The sequence below is a fragment of the Castor canadensis genome, chromosome 2 (assembly GCF_047511655.1).
Source record: "Castor canadensis chromosome 2, mCasCan1.hap1v2, whole genome shotgun sequence".
Taxonomy (NCBI): domain Eukaryota; kingdom Metazoa; phylum Chordata; class Mammalia; order Rodentia; family Castoridae; genus Castor; species Castor canadensis.
The window spans coordinates 181,647,969-181,660,634 of record NC_133387.1 but is presented as its reverse complement, the minus strand read 5'-3'; the positions used below and the strand labels follow the sequence as shown (position 1 = coordinate 181,660,634).

The 12,666-nt window shown below is 46.9% G+C and overlaps 1 protein-coding gene across 2 annotated transcripts in view; it reads left to right on the top strand.

Moving 5' to 3' along the window:
* Pou2f3 (POU class 2 homeobox 3) overlaps positions 1–12,666 on the top strand; it is a 79,572-nt gene that overhangs the window by 14,367 nt on the left and 52,539 nt on the right. The window lies entirely within an intron of this gene.

Sequence of the window (12,666 nt, the reverse complement as noted above, 5' to 3'; positions counted from 1 at the left end):
TTTCTGGGCCTTAGCCTTTACCCAAGGCACCCAAAAATGGAACCCCCCACTCCCAAGCTGTGAGCAAGTACTTTTGGTCTCTCAGGTCCACCCACCTCCTCAAGAAACAATTAGGGCAGTGAACACCTGGCTTGGAAAAGCGCCGAACAAGTGGAAAAAGAATTGAAAGAGAAATGAGCAAGTAAATTAGGATAAGTCTTAGGGGCCCAGGAGCTGCCCAAACCTACTCTGTTCCGCCCCACCCCCAAGTGTGTGCATATGCACATGCATGCCTGTGCACATGGACACACACACACGGAGACACCCAGATGGAAAAACAAACTCACACAAACTCCACATCAACCCCTGGGGTGGGTGCTCTTCCAGGCCCTCTCCTCTGTAGTTGAAGTCCTTCTTTCCAAAGTGTGTTGGGCCCCAGGGTGCTACACAGCTATGGGAGGGTGGAGTTCAGGCCAGAGATCTGCTAGTGGGTCTCCAGTGTCTACACCTCTTCCTGGGGAAGGGCCTCTCTATGTAGGCATCCTCACCCTCTCAGGCACTGCCAAGTTGGGGAAGAAGCCAGTGGGCCTAGCTTCCCTTTCATCCCTACTCCCCTCAACCTCTGGTTTGGGGACTTAGGGGCAGGTTAAAGGGACACCACACATGATCATGCCAGCTGAGGCTATAGCCCTTCACTTGAGCCCCAGTGTCGGGCAGGGCTGGAGCATGACCAGAGCCTCCAACGTAGTCGAATTTCTTGTCAACGAGCTTCAGCTACTAGCTGTTCAAGGCACCTGCCTGGAGTTCTCTAGGCGCTGGCAAGCTCACTGGTGGGCACTTCTGGGGTGACAGTGGGGCTCTGGGTGACCCAGGGAGGGCAGGCGTTTGTGCCATAGTGCCTGGGAAACAGAGCTGCAGGCATCTCCCAAAAAGGACCAGTGCTGCTGTTGAGTCAAACAATAATAGGTGTTCATTTGCATGGCAATTTACATACAGGTTCCATGCAGTGCCTTTCATCTCCTAACACTGGCACCATGGAAGTACCCCACACCCCCCTTCTCTTGACACCACCTCTGGGGACTTCACTGTGTCCCCCAGACTCCAGAACTCCATCCTCTCAACACCTAGCCAAACTTTGGGTTAACCCAGCCCAGAACTACCACCAGCTACCCTTGCCTGGGTGTACCCCCATCCAGATTTGTTCCAGGGGTGGCACTGGCAGGTCTGGCCTTGCAGGGGACCTCAGGTAGGGTCACCCTGACTGCCTGCTCTCAGTTCCAGCAAAGCCCCAGGAGGAGACTTGTTCTCTTCCCCCCCACTTCCTCCTTTGCTGGAGCTGAGGAGAGGATGGAAAAATCTAAGCCAGGGAGCCCAGAGAGGTGCATGCAGAAAGGAAAGGAAACCTGGTGGTTGCTATGGCAATGGGGTCTCACGCCCAATTTGCATAGGGCGATGATTTCCATACTGCAGGGTGAATTTCCATATCCTTGCCTCAAAGCCTGTTGGGTTGGGGAGGGGGAGAGGGGAGAGGTCATTTGAAATTCAAATGAGAATGATTAAGGTTTTCTTGCAGAGGGAAGCATGGACAAAAGGGGTTAAGCCAGCTGGGCTCCAGGGCTCAAAGTTATCAAAGGAAGGCCCACATATGGCTGGCTCCCTGCAGCCCATCTCCTCAGCCAGGAGATCTGCTGGTGGTCTGGTGGTCTGGTGGTGGGGTATGACTCTGCCTTTCAGACAACAGGCTGGATCTCTGTCCCCTCCTGTGCCTGGGCTCAGTTTACTCTCTCAGTGATCTGAGGGTGTTTGAGCTCCACCAGTGAGTACCTTGTAGTTCTGGTGGCCATGGACTGGTTGTTCTCATTTTTAAAAAATCTATATTGTCATAGTATAAACGGTCTCTGCACTTTGCCTGAGGAAGTGTGGGGACAGATGAATTCTGGATTCATCTTTATGAATTCTGGACTCATCTTTACCACCAATCTGCAACTGTAGACAGGTCACTTCCCCGAATCTGTGCATCAAATGAAGAGTGTGCAATTGAGGGTTCTAAGACCTCTTCCATCTCTAATATGCTGGGGTCCTTTCCACACACTGTTAGTATTGTATTTGTCAGGTGCTGTGAATGGTGTGAATGGCTGCACCCCAACCTTCTCGAGTGAGTTACCAAGGGCTCCTGTGCTCCCTAACCTACTCTGACCTTGGGGTCATTATTTAAAGGCTGACTGTTCATTGCTCATTATTTAAAGGCTCTCTGCTCAGTTTTCTCATCTATAAAATGGGAGTAATAATAGTATCTACTTCATAGGGCTGCCGTGAGGATCAAATGAGCCAAGGTTTGTGAAGCACAGAGAACAGTGCCTGCCAGCTAGCAATGCTGTTTGTATGATTTATTCCAGGGGGACAAAGTGTCCACCAATCCAGGGAACCTCTGCTGGGAGCTTGGACTCTCTCCCAAGTAGGTTTGCCTGTGCATTCACTCATGGTCAGCACACTGTTATGTCTGCATGCTTCCAGGACCCCAGAGCTGGAAACATGCTTCAGTGACAGTCCTTAACCAAAGCCACGTCACCCCACAGGGAACCTCCAGGGTGCTGCATCTGTCACATCAACCTTCTCTGGGCAACTTATGTGGATCCTAGCTCAAGTGTGTCTTCACTTCTCAGGATGTAGGAAAGAAGGGAGGAAGCTGGTGGGAAAACCCCCCCTCCCCCCAGTGCTAAGAGATGGGACAGATTCAACAAGACTAGATGGTATTTATAGTTCTGGAAAATCTACAGGTCCCACGCCCTCCCCCCTTGAGTTTCTGCAACAACTCCATAGATTTCATTTGGAGATAAGGTAAAGTGTAGTGTGCACAGCTGTTACCTGCCTCTCTGGGACTCCATTTCCTTACCTATAAAGGGCAGATCCAAATCTAGGAGTCTCAGTGGCCCGCTGAAGCACAAAAAGGTACAGATAGAAAAAAAGCAATTGGACGTTTTGAGATGGGCTTGTTGGGTGTGATCAGACAGAGCTCTTACTTAACAGAGCTTATTTAATATTCTTTGATGTTGGATTTTATTGTTTTTCCAGGGTCAGTGGACTATAAGTGGAGGGTTTTTTAGTTGTTTTTTTTTTTTTTTTTTTGGTGTGTGTGGGGTGGCAATACTGGGGATTGAATTTGGGACCTCATGTTACACTTGAGCCCTAGTCCTTTTGTTTTTAGCTTGTATTTCAGATAAGGTCTCATGCTTTTGCTCAGGATGGTCTCAGACCGTGATCCTTCTGTCTCCTTAGTAGTTGAGATTGCAGGTATGCACCTCTACGTTTGGCTTGTTATTGAGATAGGGTCTTCTGGCTAACTTTTGCCCAGGTTGGTCTTGAACGATAGTCCTCCTACTCCCACCTCCCTTTTAGCTGGGATTACAGAAGTACATCACCACACTCAACTCTCGAGTGGAGAGTTTGATGGAGAACTTGGATTTCAGGCCCCACTCCTTGCAACAGTGGAGTCCCTGGACTCTTTCTGAGGTCTGGTGTCATCTGCCCAGGATGCTCCTCCCACTTTGCCCCTTACCATGCTGCCCACTTCGGTACCCTGTGGTAATGCATCTGCATGTCACCAACAGGAGATGCAGGGATAATCATGGAAGCCCCAGAGGCCCGTCTATAGCCCAGGGGGAGATGAAATGTGGATTCCATTTCCTAACAAATTAGAAGACTAGAAGACATCAGTGAAGAGTCTTTCTTTATCAACATATGAAAAATTGCCATGGGGAGGAGGAGAGTCCTGGGTTTCTTGTTAGCAGAGGGTCCAGCAAGCTCCTCTACTGCCTGTAGTACAGCTCTGGCCTCTTGACATTTATGGGGACTGGAGAACAGGAGCAGTTTCATCTCATGAGGGTGCATTCAGAGGGCGATCATCAGCCACTCAATATACCATGTCACAAAGCCTGTGGACTCTGCTGCTTTCTCCCTTGGGCTGGAGAAGTAGAAGCTTTAAATCATGAAACACCTCTCAAGTCCGCAGACTGTAAGTCTAGAGAAAACCTGAGAGATCATCCAGTCCAAGGATAGTAAGTGGATGTCTTCGGGAAAACTGATTCTGATCTTGGAAAGCTATCATACAATACCAAGTTTAGGGAAAGGAAAAAGGTCATTGAGATCCATGAGTGATTCCTGCCTCCGCCTACCTCCCACTGCTTGCAGGCATGCTACCACACCCTGATTTGAACAGAAATACTCAGCTAGTAGACAACTGAAAGTGAGACCTCTGGACTCCTAAGCCAGTGCTCTTCCCACAGTCCATTTTGGACCTCCTGTGCCCTATTCTTCTGGTGGCTTCAGAGGTTGTCCTTAGGTTCCTTCTGGGCATTTTCCCACTCCTATAAAGGTGGCTGGAATGGGGATAGAAACTTTTTGCTTTCATATTTAAGGGAAATTGAAGACTATGGAGATTAATATTTGCCCTAAGTCTAACAGCCTTTGAAGTGACCCTAGAGCCGAGCTTGTTAGAACTAAGATAAGAACTCTTATCTTTAGGCTACACTTCCCAGTTCAATGGAGGAACTTGAAGTACCAAAACAGATAGACTAGATTGGCTAGGCACAATGGCTCATGCCTATTATCCCAGCTACTTGGGAGGAAGAGATTGGGAGGATTGCAGTTTGAGGCTATGCCAAGCAAAAAGTTAGTGACACCCCATCCCAATTAATAAGACAGACATGGTGTGGGGTGCATCTGTGATCCCAGCAACACAAGAGGAATAGGTAGGAGGATTATGGTTTGAGGCCAACTCTGGCAAAAATTCAAGAGTCTATCTGAAAAATAACTAAAGCAAAAAGGGTTGGGGGCATTGCTCAAGCAGTAAGACTCTGGCCTACCAAGCCTAGCAAGAATGAGGCCTTGGCACTTGAGTAATTGCTATCATCGAGTTGGTCATAAAGTATCACTGGACGTCTTATTAGGTTATACTGGGGAGCAGAGCTACTGAGAGAGAACAGTCTAGAAATGGGAGGGGCTGAGCCCCATTGCCAGTGCTCTGCATTGTTTACCAAGCAGAAGTGAAAAATCCTGCTTGAACAGTTCTTGGTGCGTTCTTCCACCTCCCTCACCCAGAGAATTGCTCCCCAGGCAAACTCACATCCCAGAGCTGCCAAAGCTATGCAAATCAGCCAGGTCTGTGAGGCTGGGCTGTTGGCTCAGCTCAGAGGTAGGAAAGCAGGCTGCCTTCCTGAGGGGAGATTCCTGCCGGGGGGGGGGCCTACCACCCACCCACCCCCGCCCCCACCTCCTCCAGCTCCTGGTGTAAGTGTAAGGGAACCTGGCCCAGTTGCACAGGTCACTGCTGATCCAATGTCTACCAGGTGCCAAGGGGAGGAAAAGTGGAGGTGGAAGCTACTTTTGACAAGGGATACCTCCTACATAGTGATTCTTGGATTTCTCCTCACTTGGTTGGGTTATTAGAACTGTCCTAGCCTAAGGGAACCTATCCAGAATCCTGAGCTTCGCAAGAGTTCCATGGGTCTCTTTTCCTCTTTTGGTCACTTAATCCCAGATCCTGTGTGCCAAGATGTTGTCTTTGCATTTAGCCCAGATCCCTTCAATTGTAGCCCTGGATTCTTTGTTGGACTCTTGTTAGTGATGAGTGGTCCTGGGTACCAGGTGGGACCAGGGAGACTCTGGAGTTGAGGGGAGTGAAATTGGGCCTGGGATGAGTCCTCAGACATTCTCTGAGTTGGTGAGCTGCTAACACTGAGTTATGCTAGAGTGAGGTTTCACACTACACATGGTTGGAGGCATGAGGGTTTGCTCTTCCCCTGAGGCTCAATCCCAACCCACACCAATGCTATAGAAGTTCTGTCACTTTGTGCAAATCACTTAAGCTTGTTGAGACTCAGATTTCTTCTCTGCAAACCAGGGTAAATGATAATACTGTATCTTCCAAAAGGCTAAGAATCTGCCTGGATGAAGACAGGAGTTTGCCTTCCTCTTGCTCCCTCCCAAGGAGGACCTTGTTAAGGTCCAGAGACTTCCAAAGGCCCATAAAAGCCAAAAGAAGCTTGGAGAGACCCCAGCAGGGGGCCGTCCAGCTTGGCCTACATTTCTATGCCTATTTGCCCCCAACACCTATAAATGGGAGATTCTGAAGCTTGCTTTGTGAGCCCACTGTTCACTTGATCTTTCATTTGTGTGCAATACAAACAGGAGGGAGGGAGATAGTAAAGAGAGTTCTTTGGTCCTCCTTGTGCCTCCCTACAGGTGCTACTAACAATGACAATATGGTGGGAAGGGAAGAAAAAGCCCTGGTACATTGCGATCCACTGCATTGAATCCTGAGACTTTAGAGATAGCATATTAAATGTCATTGAGAGTCCCCCTTTTACACTATCAAATTGTCCCGTTAACTCACAAACCGATTCAATGGCAGTCCTGAACTAAGTAGCCTCTGGCTGAATAGTCCAAGGAATGGGGAGCTCTGTCCATGACGAACCTCAGTCTTCACTGTTGGACAGCTCCACTTCTTACCGAATTTTCCCTTGTACACAGATGAAATCTGATTCGCCATGGCTTCTACCATTGGCCCTTTGGAGCCACAGACTAACCTGCTTCTCTTTCCTGCCAATATTTGGGACAGGAAGAAAAGCCCATTGACATTTATTTTAGCATTTGTTATGTAGCAGGCACTGTACAGGTGCTTTTAAATATTCCTTCATTGAATTTTCTTCAATTTTGCTTTTGAAAAATTTTAGTCATATGGAAGACAGAAAAACTAGCTTAAAAGACCCACCACCTACTATCATCTGGATTCATGCTTTAACATTTCACTGTATTGCTTCATCCATTTTTTGCAGTATTTTATTTAGGACTTTTATTTTCTTTTATAACTTTCTATGGATAGTTTCAAGCATACACAAGACTAGAGACAAATACAATGAGCTCCCCTATACTTATCACCCACTCTCACCAACCATCCAGATTCTGCCCTTCTTGTTGCTAGAATATTTTCTTGTAAATTATAGACATTCTATCATTCAGTCCTCGATGTAGGAGTATGCATCCCTAAAACATAAAGACATTTTCCTTTTTGAGCACAGAATCATTATTACACCTAATAAAACGAATCCCTCATTTTATTCTCTTGGTCAAGTTTCATTAAAATCTGCCAGTTGAATCTTTAATTGCCATATGTCTCAGTTGTGAGTATCTCTATTCTTGATTCTGGTTTGAAGTTGGTTGTTGGAATTGTGGAAGAAAGTATCAGGAGGTAGCAAGCCGTCTTAAAAGCAGAGCTTATCTTTGTACAATTTGACTATGTTAGCTGACTATCTGTTATGGATTAGAAAAGCAGATTTCCACTAAGTGCCAGTGGCTCACGCCGGTGATCCTAGTTACTCAGGAGGCAGAGATCAGGAGGATTGTGTTTCGAAGCCAGCCCAGGCAAATAGTTCTTGAGACCCTATCTTAAAAAAAAATCACAAAAAAAGGGCTGGTGGATTGGCTCAAGGTGAAGGCCCTGAGTTCAAACCTTAATACTGCAAAATAAGAAAAAGTAGATTTCCATGTTGCATAATTTGTTAAAACAATTCCCTGATAAAAACAAATCTTTGGTTTACTTAAATTTTTTGTGGTAAAGAATTACATAACATAAAATTTACCATCTATACCATTTTTAAATACATAGTTCAGCCTCTCCTATCTTTGATTGATTCTTTTTTTTTTTTTTTGTGGTACTGGGGTATGAACTCAGGACCTACACCTTGAGCCACTCCACCAGCCCTTTTTTTGTGTGTGTGAAGGGATTTTTCAAGATAGGGTCTTGTGAACTATTTACCTGGGCTGGCTTCGATCCACAATCCTTCTGATCTCTGCCTCCTGAGTAGCTAGGATTACAGGCGTGAGCCACCAGTGCTGAGCTATCTTGTTTTTGACCTATTGGAGTCTGCCAAAAATATTTCCTAATCCTGATTCTGTCATCCACTTTTATGTATTGCTTTCTGCTTTAAATCACTTCCAAATTCGATCATCATTTTTCCTGTTTATTTGCCTAAGCTGTAGATTAAAAGTCTAATGCTCACTGTTTCTGTGTCAAACACCAGACACCGTGGATTTATTGGGAAAATTGCAAGGGTCCCATAGTCGAGAAATCTGAGCTCTTGTTCTGATTCCTGTTCTCTTGGGGGCGGGCAGGGGGAGGAGAGTGACCTCAAAAGATGTTTTCTCCTTTGAGATTGACTACAAGTGTGACCTCTAAAAAGAATGTCCTGGCTGTATGTTCTCGGTCCTCTGTTTTTTCTGCAAGTGGCAGAAGAGTCTCCCTTTTTGGATAAAGTGGGATGTGTTCAAGTGGCTGCAGGTGTGGCGATGCCTGTGGATGCTTAGGTCTGAATAGGTTCATTTTTATAGTAGTTGCTCAGAAACTTGGATCAGTTAAAATAGTTATTCAGCACCTGCTATGTTATAGACCCTGAGTTAGGTACTTGGGGGGGTCCAAAGATGAGGTCTCTTGCCCCTGGAATCTCACAGTCTATGAAGGAAACTGATGCACAAACCATGGAGTCTAAAAAATGTGATACAGGCTGTTAAGAGACATAAATGAGAGACAAGGAAATGCAAAGGAAGAAATCCCTTAATTGCTTTGGAAAAGCTTCACAATGTGACATTTGATTGAGTCATGAAGGATAAGTAGGTATTTTCTAGGTAGAGATGAGGAAGAGAAAGGGCATTCCTGTGAGTGGGAGCAGCATGTGCAAAGTCCCTAACATAGAATCAGGCTCTACTTGCAGGGAACTGGCCCAGATTGTCTGGGGCCCACCTCCCTGACTGCACAGTGCTTCCCAATGGACAAGCACTCTCACAAGCTTTGTCTCAATGGGTCACTCCAGATCCCTGGGAAGGACATAGAAGGGATGCATGATCTTGTTTTGCCAATGAGAAGCCTGAGGCTTCAGGAGGTCTCTGCTTTGACCAAGGCACAAAGCTTGAGATTTGTGACTTAGCTTGAGGTTTTGCTCAGGTTTGCATGCCAGTCCTTGGACATCAGGCCCAGGACTCTTCCCAAATATTCAATGAACCTCATCTTACAGGGTGGGAAAAAGTTTCTGGAAAGCATGCACTAGTATTTATTGTGATCATGGCCTTCCTTCATTTCTCTGTGAAAGGGGGAGGTCTCCTCACTATTCTGGGAACAGCCTCACCAGCCACCTTAATGTGGAACACTGGAACAGCAATGAGCCAGGTCACGGCCCACACCTCCCGGGTAGCACCTCCTTCCTGGAGGCTGGGTGGGGAGAGTTGCCAGGTGAAACAAGTCCAGTGGACTATGGGAGAGAAGCAGGACCAGAACAACAGCAAAACGAGGGCTGAGGCAGCTCCCTCGGCCAGATCTGGAAAGACAGTCCATGATGTCATCAGATGTGAACTCAATGCTGCTAGTGGGCCCTGCCATTGCATCTTGACCCAGAGCCCCGCATGCACGGAGTTCCTCCTCACGGGCTGAGAGCCCTGTGAGAATCCACGTCTCCCAGAACTTGCTTACCTGCTATGCCAGGGAATTAGAATAGGAATAGGAACAGCTTTTGTGGTAAAAGTGCCGACGGGCTGGGCTGAACTGTGTCAATTCTCCCTTCTCCTGGAGCATCGAGGGACCAGTGTCCTGGGAAGCCCTGGCAGGCCCCGGCACCTCCAGTTCAGCCATTCAATTAGCCTTGGGAACAAGAAAAAGTAGGCAGAGATTTCAAGGCAGAGAAGGATGAATTTGCTGAGAAGGGAGGCTCTGTCACCAGGCTCTGAACAAGTGCCACAGGTCCTCATGGTGAGCAGCCTCCTAAGAGGGGCCACGGGAAGCTTCTAGGTGAGCACAAGTGTTGATTTTGTTGGCTGATGAGTTTTAAAAGTCATCTCTGAATTCTGCTTCCTCACCTTTCTTCATTTTGTTACTTAGATCTCACAAACAGCGTTCTAACAGCATTCACAGAAGTCAAAAGCGAAGCCGTTTTTAATTGTGTCCACAAATGGGATGACCCTACAAGTCAAGTTTTTTTTTTTTTCTTTCTTTTTTTACTCCTATACCAAATTTTTTTCTTACTCTTAGTCTCATTCTTGGGCATATTACTCCCTTCTGGAAACACCTTTTCTTACCTTTTAGGACACCATACTTGCCCAGTCTTGCTTCTACTTGAGAGCCTGCCCTTCTCAGGCTTATTTGCTGGCTCCACCTCCTCAACCACCCTTGACCCCCCACCTTTTTTTTTTTTTTTTTTCATCCAGACTCAGTTCCTCTGTGACCTCTCTGAGTCCTATGGCTTTAAATACCTCCTAAAAGTTGATAGCTACCAGTCTCTACTTCCTGACCGGCACTTCTCTTGAGTCCAAATTCATTTTCCCACCTCTCCTGGGAAGTCTGCCTGGCATCTCAAACTTAACATGTCCAAGCTGTAATGCTGCTGGTCTGCTACTCCACCTCCATTCCAGTCGTTAGAATGGCAACCATTCCCTCCACCAAGAAAGCCTACCCTCTTGGAACCGTCCTGCCCCTTCTTCCACAGCTGGTTCTCTGCATCAGCCGCACTCTCCGGACTCCAGGAGAGCTCAGTGCCTCCCGAATCCAGCCCTCTCCCTGCTCCCACTGCTACTACTCCCTCCAGCCTGCAGTCCTTTCACCTGGGCCAGCCTCCCAGCCAGTCTCCTTCCTGTTCTCCTGCCCTCCTCAGCTGCTCCCTGCAGGTTTAAAGATTTAAGTCAGACCATGTTACTCTAAGCCTCCAAAGCACTCACCATCTACCTTGGAGTGCAAGTTGCAGTCTTTAGTAAAACCTGATGACCACATCCCATATCATCTCATCCCTGGCTCCACTCTCCAGCCATACTCATGAAATGCTCTTCCTGCTTCAGGAATGTCCTGCTGTCTGGAATGATTTTCCCCAGATTTCCAAATAACTGGGACCTCATTTCATTCAGTGAAAATGACACCTCCCTTGAGTGGCTTTCCTCCCCTCCCTAACCCCTCCCCTGACAATGCTGGGGATGCAACCCAGGGCCTTATGCATGCTAAGCAAGCACTCTCCCACTGATTCCCCATCCTGCTGAACAGCCTTGGGCATTCTTGTCCCCCTACTGTGACGTGTTCTACACAGTCATCATCTTTAAATGAAATTGTGTTAGAAATCTGTTTGCTCATTCCTTTTATGTCTCCTCCACAAGAATAGAAGCTCATGAGCCCAGCAACTTATGCCTCTTCAACATTGTACCCTGTGCCCAGAACAGCGCCTGGCATCCATAAGTTTCTCTTTTGCCAGATCTTTAAAAAATTCTCCTCTTGCTTGGTACAATGGTTCACACTTACCATCCTAGCTCCTCAGGTGACAGAGATCAGGAGGGTCTCTGTTGGAGGCCAGCACAACAGAAACTTCATGAGAACCCATCTCAACCAATAAAAACTGGGTATGTTTTTATGTACTGTCATCCCAGCTATGTAGGAAGCATAAATAAGAAGATCATACACAAATATGAGACCATATTGAAAAAGCAGCTGCAGCACAAAGGGTGGGGCTCAGGAGGTTGAGCCCTGCCTATCTATCTTGAAGCCTCAAATTCAAAGCCCAGTACCACCCCATCCCTCCAAAAAATTACTCTTCTTTACACCAGTTTTACAAATGTCACCAAAGTTTTGTTTTGTCTTTTTTTAATGAAAGCAATTTTACCTGTTGGTCTACCCCTGTAAGCACAATTAATTGAAGTGTGGGGGCCTTCTCAACTTTAGCTCCTCTCCTATATTTATGTATTGTCTCAGTGATCTCAATACCAAGCCTCTTCTGAAGGTCACCTTGTACTTCACCATATTCCTCCCTCCCATGACCTCATGACCTTCATCCTCTGCTGTTGTCTTGCTGTCCCAGTTTTTCCAGATGTCTCAAGCATGCAGGACAGGGTTGTGCTTCCTGTCATCATCTGGGCTGAGCACAGGATTAAGGAGCTCCGAGGATTCACTTAGATCCCGTTCAGTCACTTTTGAGCTGCTTCCTGCGCCTCTGATGGTGTGGTGGCCACTGAGGACACAAAAATGAATGTCACTGCCCAGTTCTGAGGGAATTTGTGAATGAATGGGGACTTACATCATGCATGTGCGTGAATGCACATGGCCAATTAGGAGGACTCCCGCACTCCCGAGGGAGGACGGAGTGACCTGTGTGGGCATGGGAACAGTGCTGGGCAGTAACAGGACAGGGCATAGTGACCTGTGGATGTGAGTACTCTGTGTTGCCAGAGCCCGGGAGGGAGTAAGGTAAGATTATGAGTTGCAGAAGACAAAGCAGCAAAGGTAGGCAGAAACAGGACAAATGGGAATTACATGTTGTGCTAAGGAATTTAGACTTTATTTGAAAGCTACTATGGGGGTTCTGAATTTGTTTGCTCATTCATTTATTCATTCATTCAACACACACCCACACACACACACACACACACACACACACACACACACACATATGCGCAAGTGCTAGGGATTGAACCCAGCGCCTTGTATAAGCTGGGCAATCCCTCTACCACTGAACTACATCCCCAACCCTTCAACGACTGTTTTTTGAGCTCATATTACATGCTAAGCACAGTGGCAGGTTATGAGTACATAGTATTCAATAATAGTCATTTCCTTGCTATTATGGAGCCAATAATCATGGAGTCCAAAGGAAGTTTGTGTGGCAGCACCTG